The 17,348-nt window shown below is 34.9% G+C and overlaps 1 protein-coding gene and 1 long non-coding RNA gene across 2 annotated transcripts in view; one reads left to right on the top strand and one right to left on the bottom strand.

Moving 5' to 3' along the window:
• Nucleotides 1–2,632: 2,632 nt before the first annotated feature.
• The window catches only part of LOC110827666 (uncharacterized), a 163,838-nt gene continuing 149,122 nt past the window's right edge, over nt 2,633–17,348 (top strand). Inside the window, exons 1-2 of the long non-coding RNA XR_002542443.1 lie at nt 2,633–2,706; nt 12,282–12,392. This is a non-coding gene — a long non-coding RNA (uncharacterized LOC110827666). The remainder of the gene's footprint in view (nt 2,707–12,281; nt 12,393–17,348) is intronic.
• The window catches only part of sNPF-R (short neuropeptide F receptor), a 145,816-nt gene continuing 137,829 nt past the window's right edge, over nt 9,362–17,348 (bottom strand). Inside the window, exon 2 of the mRNA XM_087347886.1 lies at nt 9,362–14,030. The gene's annotated coding sequence lies outside the window, so the exon portion shown is untranslated. The remainder of the gene's footprint in view (nt 14,031–17,348) is intronic.

Below are 17,348 nucleotides of genomic sequence, written 5' to 3'. Positions count from 1 at the left end.
ATAAAATAGTAAATACACTAAACAATTTGTTAATTTCTGTCTTTATAGTTTTCCTGGTTTGACATTTCACGTACTTATGATTCTAATTTGAATTGTTTATATTGTGGAAAACTACATTACAGAAAACTTACCGATGCTTTATGTCTTATTAACCCTTCTAACGGCAAAATAAATTGTCATTCCATTAGGACAGTCTTGTTATTCTTGTGTGTAAAAGTCAAAATAAAATTGTTGCTAGTTGTAGCATTATCAGTGAAGTAAAACATTCACCTACGGCCAGGTTCGCCTTTGTCGAAAATTATATGCAGATTTTTGGACGTGTTTAACAAGAACAGCCTCTTTGACGACACTTTCTCCGAACTAATAAGTGTCTAGATTTATTATATGTTTAGTTACTTTTAATTTCTTCCTTTTCACAAAATTTCTATTAGTACTACATGCTTTTGTTAGTTTCTGCTTCTTGCAACGGAATTTAATTTAATTATCTTCTGTACTGCAGTTGGTAATAGTACCTAGTTAGAACTTCATGGTTAATTATCTCCATGACTCAGAGTCGTTTTTGAGAAGTAGCAGTTACTGGCGAAGTAAGAATTTCCCCGTCTTTTATAGAACATGAAGATTCATTAAAGTTTTCGAGAGATATAAACTTGTTGCTTGGATATGTGCCACGCTTTGTAGTGCTAACTTTGTTACAACTTCAAGCCTAACGAGAAATGAAGCTGAGCATTTCACTCATCACACTGCAGTGTGACACAACTGTCGTGACCAGATGACAGGTGTCCAGAATGAACTGTATGTCTTGTTGTAATATAATCCGACATTCACGCTAGCGTTTCCAGTTATTTTGCGAGTGTCTTGGACATGATTATGATGGTTGAAACTTAGCATTAAATCAGATTACCATTTCGATATCAAACATGTTTTTCGTGAAGTATTTAATACTATCTTTTCCGAAACACTTTTATATGTTCGTTTGATCGCTGTAGTAAGTTCTATGCAATCGCATGCATTCCATTTCTTGTTAGTCAATATTTCTAGTCGTTTGTGTTTGAAGTATTCTGTCAGAATAATCTATAGATGATGTGTTGTTTTAAAATGATTTAGCGTATGCATTCATTATTTGCTGGAATCTCCTACAGTAGGCGGCCATTTTGAAGATTCTGGGATAAGGATAATGATAACAAATACTAGAGATATAGAAAGTTGTGATATGGATTGAATTGCATAGAAAGTGAGAAAAGTCTGGTTAACATAAGCTACTTCGTTACAGTAATTCGTTTAGAATGTTCAGTTTAGGTTCACAGGCACTCACGATAACAATGTCGGTCTTCTGGGCTGCAATGCTGTGTGCATTTGTAGGTAGGAACTTCAACGGTGTTAATTCAGGGTGTTAAATGTTGCTCCTATCTGTACACTCACCCATAAAAGCCATCCGTCAGTCCGTCCGTTCGTCTTACCCGGTTTCTTGACAAAACCTCGTCGTACAAAAAATGGTTTATGCCAAAAATTTAAGTCTTGCAGTGACGATAGCGGGGAAATTGCCCCATTTACTGTTTGTTTATATTATAATCAGAGATGTTCAAAACATAAAACAATGTGTTTCGCCGAAATCGTAATTCTTATGATAGTGGCAAGTACAAAATAAATTGTCCGTCTTGAAGAGACAAACCCTAAAAAATTATGGACTTTTCTCTGTTTCCAAAATTGAATAAAATGATACAGGTCCAAAATTTTACACAACTTCGCGTCTTTCTCAACCGCGCGTCGTAATAAAAGTATTAACATTAAACATTTTCTTTTGTTTATAAAATTGAGCATTGCTAACATAGAGGAATCTTTTAGACCAGTCATTAAAATGACTGACTACCGATTAGATGACTGGGGTTTGATCCCGGGAAGGGGCATTGGATTCTTCTTCTGGCCTCAGCGTCAACACCGCCTCTGGAGCCTAATCAGGCCCCCCCCCCCCAGTCCATCCAGTGGGTACCGGTGGTACTTTCCTCGGTGTTAAATAACTGCCCGTCGTGTTGCTGACCATTCACCACCATCCAGAGCCGAAGCCAAGCACCAGAAAGAGATCTACCCCCGTTGCCTCACCGTAAAGTCTTCACGGCGTCTACCGAGAGCAGCTTTGATTTATGATGGCACAGTCGTACATTACTTATTGTACGTACATGTCCACGTTATCATATTATGAATATTTTGATTTTGTGGATACTTAACCTGAAATACATACTACCAGACTACACGGCGCAACAAACCAGAAGACAGCCATCTTCCTACTCACCGCCGTGAAAACCTACATGAGCTTATGCTGTTAAAACAGGTTATATCAAACTGTACTGCTGTGGTATGCGCCTAATTCTGCACTGATCTCTGACGGCTTGGCAAGTGTGAAGGTAATAATCCACATTTTCGATGACTGGATTATTGTGAAGCTTAATAGGATAGATTGTTGACTTTCTTACACGTAAGAGAATGCTGGAAATTCCGCGTTGGATGAAACTGGTTTCGAACCAGAACCATGCAATGCCATCTAAGGTCATTTATTCTTTTACTGCCTTCCCCTCAACCTACCCTCCGTTTCGACCTTCCACCCCTAACGCTTTGATGCTCCTGGCATTTGCCTTCTTGCTTCCGACAGGCTATGTGTGTGTGTGTGTGCGCGTGCTCGTGCTTTTCTGTTCTTTGACGTTGTTGTATCTGGTAAGTAACTCCGCCCGGCTCAAGCTGTTTCAGACATTGTGATGATCGCCTGTAGAATTTAAAGTGGTCCGCTTGGGCAAATATACTTGGAAACTTCTTTTATGCATCATCCCCTGATTTGGCCTCATATGTCAGTAAATCATTTCAGGAGCATTTATTCAGATTTCATAATTCCCTTAAGGACCTTTTCTGGCAATTGTCTCATGCCTAGTTTTACTTCATTAATTTAGTTTTGTTATTCCTAACTCATGTTACATTCGTTCTGTTCTTTTATTTGTTGAATTAATTTTATAACTTTGGGCTGATATCTTACCGATTTAAAATTGCTGCATTTGTACTAGTGTCATATTGATGTAATTAATGTTGCTTTTGTCTTGAGAAAGTTACCTTGTTATACAATTCTAAGATTATTGTAAATGCATTGTAATAATTATCGAATAGTTGATCTTCGCGATTCTTGCTGTTAATTAATTAACTTTCTACCCGATTCCCACCCCTTCTGTTTTTACCTCTATTATTATTTCAGCACGTTACCCACTCAGTTTGTTCCAACAAGAAAGTACTAGTGCAACCTATTTTTCTATGACCGAGATAGTAAATTTCGGCCTGCGATTGAAATAAATTCGTTGCAGCAATGTTAATATAGGCCTCTGAAGAACACAACAGTCTGGAAGCCTAAACTATCACTTCTTCATACATAATATAAAAAATATTTTAATCGCAATAATAAATCAGTCATTGAACAGTATAAAAATTAATATGTAAATAAACGAATTGATACCTAAATGAGGACTAAAATTTGTTTACCTTACCAGTACAACGATTTACAAATTTTGTTTTGTGTATCTGTAACTGGTAATGAGACATATAAGTCGATCCACATTCTGTAGTCGCACTCAGCTCTCGATTCCTTGCATCGAAATGTGTAAAATAAACATTGAAATAGGAGGTCGTATTTATTTGTTTGCATTTTGCAAGACGTATGAATTGATTTTAATAAAATTTGTAACAGTAGTTTTATTTTCAGTTTAATTTAAACAGTTAAACTTTGTTGATATTAAAAAATTACTCCTGGTACAGAAAACTTTACGAGAAAAGCATGATACAGAACTGATTTTTAATTACAAACGATAATACACGCCAGTGACGGAAGCGACACATTGAGAGCGATGCCTACGTGTACTCTCTGGAGTACATCCTCTCACTCCTATTATTATATGACGTCACTATGACACAGTATGAGTTGAAATGAAGTTTCCTGAGAAAACTCTCAATCAGTAAATATTTATAGCCACAGTTTCACGTAATTCCACTCATAATCTTACGTTGTAATTTTCGAAACGAAATAGACAGTTAAAATAAATGCCGACTGAGTCCTACAAATCGTTTTTGAAAGCTGGAAAACTCCCAACGGGGTCCGTCCCAATGACGCCTACAATTTGTTACACACGAGAAATAAGAAAAAGACTTGGTCCCAGACAACAGACTGAGCTACTCGTCGAGCAGAAAAGAATTATAGCTTGAGTATAGTAGTACTTGATTACCATGACAACCCCCCCGCCGCAATACGTAGCTGTGCTGTTTTATCGTCTCGTTTCTTAAGCGAGATCAAACTGTACGTTTGACGTCAAAACAAAAATAACTTTATTTCTGTTGTAAAGAAAAGTTAGATTTAAGATGAGAAAGAAACAAATTGGAGTAAACTTTTGAGTCTTGATTTATTTAACGACACTTCCAAGACTGCACTTGTTGTGAAGGGTAGAATGGGGGAATAATTCTGAAAAATGAATTCATAAGTTTGTGTTAGGAGGACGTAGTTATTATTTAAAGTACTGTTCCAGAATCTGCCTATAGGGATAGAATTAGACCATGAAGTGTATTTTGAGGTTAGAGGACTCACCTTCTGTAATTTTAACCCAAGGCGTCTCTAATACGAAACGTAAGTGCTAACCATATTGCTCTATGCAGGGTTATCGCGTGCCATAAAGCTATCAAAGAGCTATGTAATTACATCTAAATGTGATCTGCTAGTTGTATGTAATGAATTCGTTGGAACATCTCTCTCGTGCAATACGTGTTAAACAAGTTTGCCCTGTAAGCTTTTACAAACTAATTTCCGGATCCAAGTGAGTTTAAAAAAATGCAGTGGCGGAGCTCGAAATTTAAAAAAAAATAGCCAAATTCCGAAGCGGGTGGGGGGGTTGTGAAATATTTTGCAATTCTTTTTACCTGCAGGCTGCTATCGTACTTCGCCTTTCATGATGCACAATTGCACAATCAAAAGTAACAACATGGCACAACTGTACAACGAATATTACGCAGGTATAATTTTGAGATGCGTGATGTCAAAAGAATGCGTGAAAGCAACTGTTAATGCCCCAAAAGTGGCTAACTTGAGAATTTAGAATGTATCACAGTTCGTCTTCCGCCGGCCGGTAGACAAAACCGGGTGGCCTTGTCCACGGAGACGGCAGGCGCGCGGAAAATGTTTCACTCGAGTCGAGGTGAGTCTGTGCACGGGTGCGGTAGAATGGATACGGATGTATGCACTCTCATTGCACTATATTATTTTTACGAAAAGAAACAGGGACGACGTAGAAGGTATTGGGTGCATCCTGCGTTGCAAAGCCGATTTAAATTTGGTGAATTTAGTACGCTGTTTGAAAAACTACGACAGGACGACGCAAAGCATGTAATTTTTTTAGAATGTCAAAAGAAACATTTGACAAGTTACTGACATTTTTTTGCTCATTGTAATGAAAAGAAAAGAAAGAATACTACAGACTATGAAACTTGCACGCTCTCTCAAGACCAACTGATGACTGACGGCGAGCTCGCCGGCTCGTGGACACGTAGACATGTTAATGCATACATATATTTATTCTTCAAGTCTATACACAAACCATTTTAATATTGATGTTTAAAATTAAAATTGATATAAATAATTCGCGCTATTCATCGTTTTTCTCGATGTTACAATTTGCGCTATATATTACAACATGTTTCGATGTCTCAGCATCATCTTCAGGTTTATTTTTTAAAACTATTCAATATTTTTTAATGCACGCTTTTCGGTAATTGTAGATTGTAGGTTGTAGTAGACTCTGTGAACTGACATTCACCCGATCAGACCTGTCCAGCTGAGGACACACGACACATCCAACTCCTGAAATAATGAACAAAATAATATAAACACGCCACATAATATGCAAAGAATCAGAAGATAAAAGGAACATCCACAACTACAACCTACAATCTACAATTACCGAAAAGCGTGCATTAAAAAATATTGAATAGTTTTAAAAAATAAACCTGAAGATGATGCTGAGACATCGAAACATGTTGTAATATATAGCGCAAATTGTAACATCGAGAAAAACGATGAATAGCGCGAATTATTTATATCAATTTTAATTTTAAACATCAATATTAAAATGGTTTGTGTATAGACTTGAAGAATAAATATATGTATCAATTGAAAACACAAACATGACGCATCTAAACTATAAATGTTAATGCATGTCCCACTGAGAACTCTCATGTGAAACAATGTATCACTACCAACCCGGTAAATCTATCGGAACGGCGGACGGCGAAAATTCTTGTCGTGGACATGGACCTTAACGCTGCATCGTATTTAATTGCGTCTGCGCAAACAAACTGACGATGGCTAGCAATGAATTTTATCAAATCTGTTTTGCTATGCTCCAGTGCGTGGAGTAGATCTTAAAGACGAAAGTAAGACTTTTTAGAAAAACGAACATGATTAACATTAACCCACCCCCTGGAAATAAGAAATATATTTTAAATAACTTATTAGGTTGTATAGAAATAAATTTAATCACCGAATAATTATGAAACAATAATACTTTTGGCCGAGTTATATTTGAAATCGAAGCATTTTGAAAATATTTTAATTTTGGATATTACTAATGCAACATTTTTTTGGTCATTTTCTATGTATTAAAATTCATTAGAGGCACTGCATGCTAAGAACCATGCAGTGCTTCTAATGTTAATTTGTGTCACTTGAAGTAAGTGTAGAAAAACATTTTAAAATGTGTTTCAGAAACATCGAATTGTTTACTTACTTAAATATTATATAATATCATTATATTAACATGATTAATAAATTAAAATGTGTAAACATCAAAATCTACATTTAATAAAATACACGATTATGATTCCACAAAATGCTTCAAGTTTAATTTTGACTGTATTAAGGGAAATGTGTTATTTCTAAGTTTTTAATAATACTCGTATCATTTAAATGAAGTTGAATATTGAATTAGAATAGCTACTGCAGAAGTTCACACAGAAAACACTTAATGCTTATTGTAATAATAATGGAAATGAGAACTCCAGTTTAAAGTAAACTCGTTCGCGTATGATGTTGCATCTATGTAAATGAGGTTTTCATGCCCGGTTGCAACAAATGCGAGCTAATTTTTGGTAAAGCTGCAATTAGTAGAGTATTATACTGCACTTAATACCCGGTTTACACTTGATAAATATGGAAAGCAGTAGAGATATTATATTTCGTAGAGACTTCCTTCACATTTCGACACATATGCATTATAAAAAAAATTATTTTAAATTCTAGTTTTGCACACATATTTAGGGCACAATAAATCCTACTCCAAAGTTAATGGGTGTTTCTTGAGTGATTTGGAAATGTAATTTATTGAAACACGACGTAAGGAAGTCCCAATTATCTATTTATTTATATACTGACAACAAATGACGGGTAGCAGTTGAACTTTTCACAAAGAATAAGTGAAAATCCTGTATTTAAGTCACCTTTATAGAATGTAGTCTTCTGACTTGCGGTGATATGTACTCATGGAGGTGGGTACAATTATATCTGAAGAACGTACGCTCTCTGCCTTAAGGACTGAGAATTACACACTCCTGAATTTGGAAGCGATAAGTTTCAACCTAACGACGGCAAACGCCTTTAAGTTCAAAAATTTAAGTAAGGACAGAGTGTTCCTCCGAAACGTTCGTAACCAAATACAAGTATACACGACATCATAATCCATAAGACCATAATAAGCACCATCAACGCCGTGAGATTCTCAGAACTTCAGTTTTTTTCTAATGTGCAATATATTCATCTAAAACTTGAACTACTTATCAGACACAACGTTAGCTTCCACTTCGGCGCATCTGCACCTTCTTATGCTTCATTTATCCCCGCATCGTAATGTTTAAAATCTTATTATATACAGCGTGTTTCAATTAAATTTGCTATTCGCTTTCTACAATATTTAACAAGCTAATTAATATCTGGGCATTTCTCTATCAAGGCAGTGTCTTAGCTTAGATGCTGGTTCCCTATTGTAGAGATCCTAACAAAATTTAGACGTGAAAAACATGGCAGATGAAAAGGATTTTCTAGTCCTTCGGCGTTCTCCTGGTAATAATCAGTCAATTAATGCGCCGCTGTCATCTGTCACCGCTTACTTGATAGCTCTGACCAAGCAGCACATTATCACATTCTCGATCTTCGGCTTGTCTCATTTTACAGGTAGGTTAGGTTTTATCGAATAAACACACTCCCTATTTTTCAATATATTCAAATCTTAAGTACGAAGTTTAAAAATATCATCTAAAATTTTGATTCCTACATAATGTAAAGTTTATAACCTTCACCTAATTCACAGTTCAAAATTGTTTTATGTTGTTTCATATGAGGCATATTTTGAGAAAAGCGATAACTCAGTCGGTTTAGTAGCCTATCTGTAGTGTAATTAGCTGCTCAGCATTCGATATAATCTGCAAAAACTGAACGTAACATGAAGAACAGAATGCACAATCTCAACGAATGCTTTTGGAAAATACATCGACTCCTATTTTAAGAGGCCCTAGAAGTTTTTGTTCTTGTTACACTTTAATACCGTCCGTTACATCAAATCTTATGTTAATGAAGCTTAACGAACTTAAGCAACATTACTATGTTATACCACCCTTAAAGTATTGTTATTTATGTACCGTTTAATCGTGTTTATAGCCTGTTGTTTGCCTGGAAGTTAGGCTTTTAAGTGAAGCCTCAATAAGCGCTTTCATTTCCATAAAGCCTCTTATTATGGCATCGTAAGGCTTTATTTACGGCACGTCTTAAGTATCAGGTTCATACTTCTGTCCCCTGAATACCATCAAGTACTCATTATCATGAGAAACAAAGTAAAACGCACATTAATTTTATTCTGATATTCATCCTCACTTCTTTTCTGCTGAACGGATGCCGGATGTAAACATTCATTTATTGCATTCAATTTGAAGCTTTAAATTAAAGGATATTGGTTGTAGTTTGTGGAAGAATGTATGAATCTCTATTTATCTTGAACGAAACGCCCCAGATAGCCTGTAATGGATCATCTGTATAATATGTTTTATTTATTGAATAAACTAAGATTTGGGAAACAACGAAGAATATGTGAGATTATCTTGGAGACGAATAAAATCAGCAGGTAATTTAATTCAAAATGAGAACTACGTAAAAAAATTATCTAAAATCATCAAACCACTTTGGAGATCTACATGTAAGTTGGGATAATATCACTGCTTTGTTATGTAAGATAAATAGGATGTGGAAGTGATGACTACATTCAGCTGAAAGTAAATATTGGGATTTTATTTTGAGATAACAAAAAGCTTTTGCCTTGAGCTTTTATTTTATTTTACAACGTCATAATCATATAGATTACATACAAGATACACATACCATTCAATGTTATAATCAGTGTTTAATTGATACATGACTGTTACAATTAGAAGCAAGAATTACACAATGCGTCCATTGCTACCCTGAATTCTAGAACACTAGTTCATGAGTATTCGGTTTGTGAATGAATGTCTTTGGAGTTACAATACGAGTATGATATATGCTTACTTAAGCGTAGGATTCAAACTGGCTTTATTGAAAAATAACAGAGATTGTATTAGATATTTATTGAATTTCTGTAATAACGTATTGCGTAGATTCTAGTTTGTCAACTGTAATAATCTTAGTCTAGAAAAAAAACTAAATTTTAGTTCTGTAACATTTAAATTAACAAACAGTTTGTATATATATATATATATATATATATATATATATATATATATATCGCTGGAGACAGGGTAAAATGTGCAAGTCATAAATGTTCGGGTAACTGAAAGAAATTTTCGAAAAGTTGTAAATCAGACATTGATTTTACCCAAAAATTTATAGATATATAATTGTACAATTTACTCATAAACTTACTCCCAAAGTCGTAGTTCTGCTGAATTAAAAGTAACAAGAACTGCAGGCTTTAGAGCAGAAAACATTTATGGTTTGTAATTTATGGACTTCCATCTCTTTACTTTAGCACCGACTACTCATAACCGTGTAGCTGAATATAAAATACTAAGTTGCAATAGTCTTTCATAATTTTCTAACATAAATAAAATGTTTACGCAAAGTATGCGTGGAATAACTGAAAATAATATTTTTGTACTAAAATTATTGGATAAATTTTTTGCATATTTATTTTTACATATTCTATAAATATATAAAGGAAAACATTTCTTAAATAAATTTATAAAAACACAGGGCATCTTAACTTTGTCTACAATAAAGGCTTTATATTGCTGAAATAACAAAAGACAAATTAGATATAAGTAAAGCAAATGAAATTTAAATAAATAGCTAATTTATCAAATATGTGAAAACCGTAATAATCTTTACAAAATTTTTAATGTTGCGTTTGTGTTATTTCTCTTTCCATGTAAGAGATTCTATTATTTGCACGTTCCCATTCAATGTATTGAAATTAGACTTCACTTTCTTCGTCGAAGCTTGTTACAGAATTATCTGATCTGGTCAGAGATAGCAATGGAGCCATATGAAAATATGCGATTATGGTCATTTTATATTACTCTCTTGGCGTGTGGAAGAAATTTTCATAGCATGTGAAAGGGGCATTACGTACATTTGTTACTGCATAATCATATACAAGTCAGGTGATGAGCATTTGCTTATAGCTCACTCGAGAAAAGGGAAGCTGGGGAGGGAAATGTGGAGAGTCATAATTTAAAATATCGCCATGATAAAGCGAATTGAGACATTTTATGTTCTTCATAAATATCAAAATTCAATTTATAATCAACTATACCACAGTGGTGAGAATGATTTTAAGTATATATTTCAAAATTTGTAAAGAATATGTGTCATTAAAGTGATGCATATTCTTAGATATTTTTTTTTTCTCCTGTTAATTTAAAAAAGAATAGAAGCACGCGATGTTTGGGAAGCTGACTCTTTTCCGTCATCAGATTAAACCATAAAACCTACTCAGTTGGATCCATCATAAAGAGCTGATATCAATCCAACTTCCTAAATGTTGCTTGTTTTTAATGTTTTAAATTAATAGAGAGAAAAATTCCCAAGAATATGCACTAGTTTCATGTTTCCATTTTGACAGGTATGGCGGAATCCACTCCCAACTTCCCACTCTGCGAGATGTATTGTATTCACATTCACATGATAGACGAATCTAATGAGTGTCTACCTCTGATCTGCACAGAACAGTTGTGATTGTGTTCACTGCTGACACAACAAATTTACATAGGGAAAGATTATTTAGGTAAAGTTTAAATAATACCGTATTAGAATCCAGTGTTCAACTTCCCTCACTTCTCAGTAAAGAACAAAAGACGATTTCAGCGACACACAAAGGCATTTATTAAGCCATGTCAGTTTACAGTTTCTTGCTGCTTTAATAATCATGGCTTGAAGGGGCTCATGTTTGTCTCTATGTGTCGAATTGAAAATCCTTGTTTCGTTCTATCTGAAAAGAAACGACGAGGGGTGAATAATGAGCAAGAGATTATAATTTGGGATTAATAAAGAAAATTTAGAGTAACATGGGCGCTTATTATACGTCTTCTTTTACAGGGTGACATTGACTGATAGATTCAAACACAATAATTCATATACACAGCATTCAAACTTCACTTCTAAGCCTAGAAACTTTTATTTTGAAATGAAGATTAAATTTCTCTACATACAAATAGTAACGTGTATTAAAGCTGGACTCTACCGAAACATGAAGATTTCAGCAATTCTCTGTTAAGCTGAAACTTTATCTGAGTAATTCTTGTCCTTGGTTTTCAAGGCTGGATTTATAATGGATAAATTGCTTTCAGGGATATATCGAGTCGAATATTTGCTGGAATGATTGATGTATTGCGTCCCACTCAATTCCCACTGTCAGTGCACCACAGCAGCTGTCTAATCCACCCCCCTCAGACATTCACCTTGAAGATGGCAATGCCGTTTATCCCCGAAGCCGAAATTACGCGTTGCTCTAAGTAACCCATATTTTGTAATTTATAAAAATGGTTTATTTTCATGTAAATAAGACTCATAACAAAGAAGTAAACCAGACCAATTACCGATTGATAAACATTTGTGGTAAACTCTCCTTGAAACAATTTATCACAGAATGAATTATGTTATTATTTATATCACTCGACGAATAAAATTCCGGCATTTAAGAACTCTAATGTGAAATATAATAAAATAAATATGTGTTTCGAAATTTCAGGTTTGATGGTGTCAACTCAGTGAGTGAATCTTCTCCACTTCAGAACCTCTTTCATGGGTTTCGTAGGAATGTGGAAGACGTATCAACAACTTTCCACGTGTCCTCTAACTTGTAAGTTGTCAGCAGTGGTGCTAATATTTCTGATAGTTTTTAACTTTAACTCTCATAATCTAATCAAAATCGAAAAGGAAAGTCTCTGAATTTAAATTATTGACGACGTATAAATTGTATTTATATGTTTAGATATTTTAGCTGAAAGATAGTTCTATATGGTGTTTCCATGAGAATTAAATCTTTTCGGGCTAATAGTGTGTAAAAATTGAATTAAAATTTAACGTTTCGGAGACTGCCTCTGCCTCCATTATCAGGGCGGGATGGTGATAAACCCAGATATAACGTCCGAAACATTGGATTTGAACTTTGTTATCTCACGGCTGATCGCCCTAAAAGACTATTGCCGGAAATTATTCAAATCTTATATTTTCTTGTGACTTATAAATTAATATTACATAACGTTGTAGCAGTTATTTACTTGAAGTGTCAAGAGACTTTTCTTTGATATCGTCACACACAAACTACATGTAGGGTCAAAATAGTGTTAAAATTCTATATATCTCATTCTTAGCCTGCAATTGGTGATATCCAAAGAAAATAATGCAAATATTAATTTTGGCTTAATCATAATAATTTTAATTATTTCACTTGAACTTTTGGTATATCCTATAAAGTGTATCGATTAATTACAACGAAGTTCAGCGAGTTGCCATATACGCATTTCGTATGTACACCTTTAAAGATAATTCTAGAAGAATGAACCGGAACGGACCAAAAAAAGGGCCTTACTCACTGACTGATAGATTTTGATGACGACTACGTAGCTCCTAGATATCCTTACTTTGGTGTGTAGAGTTCCATTCTTCTTTCCATGCGATCTTATCGTTAAATAATTATGGATCCGAACAATTGTTGTCAGGATTGACAACAGACAGGTCTTCTGTATTACCTCAGTCCAACGTCAACAATTCAATTCAGAAGATATACTTGATATACTATAGTTCGGATAATCTCAACAGCAAAAGTGGTGGCCGAAGGCCTCTTAATAGCTGACGAATAGCAAAAATTACACAGCTAATGCACAAATTTTGAACATAGACCGTGGAATAACACAACTCACTACGCAAGACATACGAACGCAGACAATTGCTATTCGAATGTTTCTCCTCCTTGATTTACACATGTAAACCTAACTGATATAATCTACGTGTACTTCTCTGAGCTACTGAGTTCTCATTACATGGGACTTTTTCACATACACCTTTTAACCTGGGGCTTACAACATTCACCACACAATTAGTAACATCAATAAAGATAACTGAGTTATCATTCCAAAGCAAGTGTGTAAGTTAAAAGAGTTGACAACAGGAGCATTTACTAATTGATAGTTAATTTAGTCAATATTGCTTACTTACATATACAAGCAAATGACGATTTATAGGCCAAAATTTCTTTCCATTTTAGGCCTTTGTAACAAGGTAGGATGGGAGGAGTGACTGGGATTCAATATACATATTGTATACATAAATATTTTCGTAGTATATGTGTCTGTAGTTTGTTTACTCAAATAATTATCCAGATTTTTCCAAACTTCACAAGGCGAAAGAAATCCGTTTTCACGAAACCTTTCTGTGCTGTCTGCAGGTAGGGAAGGTTTGCATTCATCTCCTGCAGCCGCTGCCTTCCACGCCCATCCTGAAACAGAAATTTTCAACTCAGTTTCTTGAACGCTGTCATAAGACATAATTTTGGGTAACTAGTGTTCAGTCCTTCGGTCGAAGGCCTCTTTGTGTCGAATTATGGACAGAATCCTGAGTAATGTACATCCAAATAGCTTTGGAATGACTCTTAGATCAACCATCTTCCGAAATACAATCCTCCAAGGCAAACTCAACACTACCATAGAATTGGCTGATATATCTCCACATATTCTCAACAGTGTTCTCACATTACTCTCAAGTATTTTAATAGTCTCGTTTCCGGTCCGATTCTTTGCTGGATCACGTGTTCTGATACTGACCGGAACTGTTTGACCGATATGCTAGATACGTACATGTGTTTTATACTGTAGAGTACTGAGAAGTAGAATTTAAAAGTAGGCTGCGAAACCATAAAGTTTAACATTGATAGTACCGAAGGCCACCTTTTGACACGCTCCTGAAATAATTCCACCTATTTCTTGTATAACTTTTTTACCATTATTTTCTCATCTTCAACATTCGTCCTAATGGGAGCTCTCAGTTGGTTTACCCTCAAAATTTCTGTTGTATATATTTAGTTTCACTAACAAAACTACATACACTAACCTCTTTTTTCAATCCCCTGTCTTTACAAGTTTTCGTTTATAAACAAAGAAGTTTCTCGTCGCGTAGTAACTTTTTCCAACCTCATTTATCTCGACTGTCTTAGTTCAAAATCTGTTCCTGAGAAGTCCTTTTTCTGACATCTGGAATTTACGATCTTCTTCTGTTAACATCCATCCAAAATAGCTTTTAAAATTGGTGGGATTTCAGTTCCTCAAGCGAGGAATAGAAGATGAATGTTTTCTGAGATGTTAGCTCCGTGTAGTCTGGTAGACGTTTACCGAGGTTTCAGAAGTGGAAATAAAATTGTTGTCTTTAATACCTTAATATTTAATATTTTGGAAATAATCGGGAAAAAAAATTCAATTAAATAAACACAATAACTCACTGGTAAAGACATGTGTCTCTTTAAACATACCTCATGTATGGTAAAAGCGTTTACAACGTAAAGTAATTCCCTCCAAGAAGATGCCATCATAGATAGTATTTAGACATGTTAGAACTGCTTCCATAACTATTCTCATTTTAATTTATAGTCGCTACATTTTTAAGCTGTAAATGGATCCTACAGACACATCGTAACTTTGTTGAGAATTCTGGATTCATTTTATTAATGTATAATATTTTTAGCTTCACGTATTTCTAATACGAATTTGTAAGCCTGTGAAATTTTATCTGTTTGATTCTTCATGTCAATAATGCTTTCACGCAAATAATAATCATCATATTTAGACTTACTTAACCAGACACATTAACATACCTCGACCTGACCCAGCACTGGGAAGGGCTTCATTTAAGATAGTTTAGTTATAGTATTGACCGGTACCCAGTTGGAACCTTACAGTACTTGGGCTCGTAATTTCTTGGCCCTTTGAAGTCCGAAGCTCATCTAATTAATGTTTAAACATTAATTTTCCTCCTCATACAACGCACAGTGCCTCTCCATTACAAAGATTAATTGGTTAATACTGTTGAAAATAATAGTATTTATTTATTCTTAGAATAATACAAAATTCCATAAATACACTCCGCCAACACAATATATAGAGTTACTTAAAGTTTAAGCAGCCGATACATAATGTTACCACTGCACCTTAATTTTTTTAAATACGTCATGAATTTTTTTCGTATATTCAAATTCTCGGTTGAGTGGTTAGTAGTCATGTTTCATATTTAGGGAATTGTTTCATTCGCGTCGCGGGTGTTGGCTGTAGTGCCCGAGTTTTTCCTTGTTCTCCTCAGTATATTCATACAAATTTGCTTAGAGACCTTAAAATAAGTTTATACCTCTTCCTTCAGCAGCCATTTCAACGCATAATTTAATTATTCTCACATAGGTACTGTCTATAGTAGTTAAGACAGCGTCGTAAAATGAGTTGCAAAATCCAAGGATTACTACAAAAGGAAAGTAATAAAATATACGTAAAATGAACGGTGAATGAATAATCCCCTTGCCCAAGGATCAGGGGAGGTGTATAGGGTGGAGGGATTGAAAGTAAAATTCTGCTCATATTAACTTCAGCAGTCACGTGGGTGGTCAGTTTTACACTTGTGACTTCAGTATCGCTTGATAGGCTAAGAACAGGAACCAGAGTAGTTATGAATGTCTTGACGGAGAAATCAGTCCTGCGCCTTTGTGAAGCTCACGAACTAGAAAAGGAAATGACCACATTAATAACCCACTTGATGGTCTCCTCGCTTGCGTTTCTAAGAGCCACGCACCCCTTCAGCGAGAAATGATTGTGTCTCTGTTCGATGAAACTGTAAAGGATCAATGTCGCACCGTTTGGCTCAAGAAACTACTGCCACAATGCGGTTAGTAGGTACGTTCACTCCAGAGGACTTAGAAACCTCCCAACCTCCGCAAAACTATATATATATATATAATTACTGCTTTGTCATCAAACTGATGAGAGTGTATTGAAGAAGCTTTCTTCATCTTACATCTGCTTCCACTTCGGATATTAGTACATTGAAGCAAACTTGTTTGAAGTGGGGATTAAAGGGAACAAGTTAATTTACTTTCTTAGGTTATTGAACCGTCTCTTTGTGACTGAGAGCCACTTAATTTCTACTTCCACAAATTTTATCCTGAAGGAATAAACCCTTCAAAACAAACCTTGTTTTTACCCATGGTTATACCCTAGCAAATACGTATTATATTTACCCTGTCTTAAACTTCTAAAAGTATTTTACGGCACTTTATTTCAAGTAGAAAACTTTAGTAAACATAAAAACTGACATGAGATTATAGATTATTACTGCGGTGAGTATGACGATGGTCAGTTCAGAGGTACTATAGACACCTCTGAAACGTCAGCAGATTCCTACCAGTCTATACTGCGCAACAACCGAGAACACAGTCATCTTCAAGTAATGTTATATCGATATCTTTCACTCTTAAACTTTTCCTATTAATAATTTAAATTAAATAATTTGCTCCTAATACTCCTGAAAATGAAGATAACTGTCTTTTGGATTGTTTTGACCTCTAGTCTGGTAGACGTTTACCGACGTTTCAGAGGTTGTTTCTGCTTCCATCATTATGACGATGACTTATAAGCAGCAAAAACCCTGAAGACAGCCTCATCGTCGTCAAAACCTCAAATCCCACTCCTAAAAATGTTTACATATTCAAAATCTGATATAAGTTTTAACTTCTTAGGTCTGACAGATTTCATGGTATATATATTTTATCACCGATTTCAAA

This window comes from Zootermopsis nevadensis, unplaced genomic scaffold (genome assembly GCF_977971745.1).
Source record: "Zootermopsis nevadensis isolate Lab colony 2312 unplaced genomic scaffold, Znev_1.0 Znev_ptg000012l, whole genome shotgun sequence".
NCBI lineage: Eukaryota > Metazoa > Arthropoda > Insecta > Blattodea > Termopsidae > Zootermopsis > Zootermopsis nevadensis.
This window is presented reverse-complemented; position numbering and strand designations above follow the sequence as displayed.